Genomic DNA, 1,444 nt, shown 5'->3' on the forward strand with positions numbered 1-1,444 from the left:
AATTTCCCTCACTCATTACACCTTTCACTTAACTAATTTCCAATGAAAAGTCTTAAGTACCCAAAATCTTAAGTCAAAGGGACTCAGAGCATTTCTCTGACTTCTAGAGGGATCAGACCCCCCTTCACTCTCCCTCATTTTCCCAAACAAATCCATTTTCCTAAGATAAAACACCATTTTTCCTAAGGAAAAGCCATTACCCCCAAGTAAACCTCTTTTCCGAAAAACCCACAAAAATAACACTTAGCCTAAGTCATAATGTGTTTATGAAAAGAAAATTAATTATAAATATACATTATACTTATTGCTAAATCAATTTTTCGGGATGTTAATATTAACTTTTAATTTTATTTATATATTAATTCCCGAAAAATAACCCTTTTCCCCTATGTATTTAATAAATCCCTTTAATATTAATACCCCGTACCCAAAACTAAACTATAAACTTTATAAATACCCGAACTCGACAAATGAATTAATTAATCGATCAACGATTAATTAAAAGTCAAATCCTTTGCCAATAAAATCATGCCCAATGAATTAACCTCACCCTAATCCCATATTAAATCCAAAACCACTGAGGTCCCCCCACTACCATCCATGAATTTTCATCAACCGATCGCCACCCGATCTTCCCCCTTCAAATCCAACGATCCACGTTGATTTCGCATGGGCCTAAAACCTAAACTTTACTTGCCTAAAATGGGTTGTCTTCCCTTGGGCCCCCGATGCGATGTGGCACACGATGAGTGGAATCGGGTGGCCTCCACCCAGAACCACCCAGCACTCATAAGCAATGCGAAAAAACACACTTACCACTGCCCGCTAAACACCAAACTATCACATCTCCCTGCTAACTTCCAGAAGCACCATTATTCCCCAAACGCACGCCAAATGTTGAATTTGTTAATAAAGCCAAAAACCTCATAATCTTTGTTTTATCGTGAAACTAAAGTTCCATAACTTCATGCACGCAAATGTACGATGTCCAATCCCCAACCTATGTCCAGTTGCCAACTTGAAGAAGCCATTGAACTCACAATCCACCCTCCAGTTCACACAGAATTTCTACAACCATGCATAGTCACCTATCGACCTGTTCAGAGTCAATATTCCCAAAATTCCAGGTATTTTATCCAAATTAACTGGAAACCTTGTCTCATTTATGAGCCAGTTACTTGCATTGCTTGGAATTCATAATAAATTAAGTAAAAGAATTGTACAACGACCCAAGACTACTCTCTACTGGAACCCAGTTGCCCTAATTGACTGAAAAACCTGTTTTCCCTATTCTTAAATCCACAAGAACTGAGAATGGCAGCCCCAATTGCTATGGATGTTAGGCCAATTTCCACTCCTCACCTAGACTTGGATCACCTTCCCCTTGTTGATAAACACTTCCAAATTAAGGACACCTCTGTCCATGAATCCCCATTCAAATTGT

Source organism: Pinus tabuliformis, chromosome 7, assembly GCF_031772625.1.
Source record: "Pinus tabuliformis cultivar Carrire ecotype Pingquan chromosome 7, CPIR1, whole genome shotgun sequence".
In the NCBI taxonomy this organism is placed as follows: Eukaryota; Viridiplantae; Streptophyta; class Pinopsida; order Pinales; family Pinaceae; genus Pinus; species Pinus tabuliformis.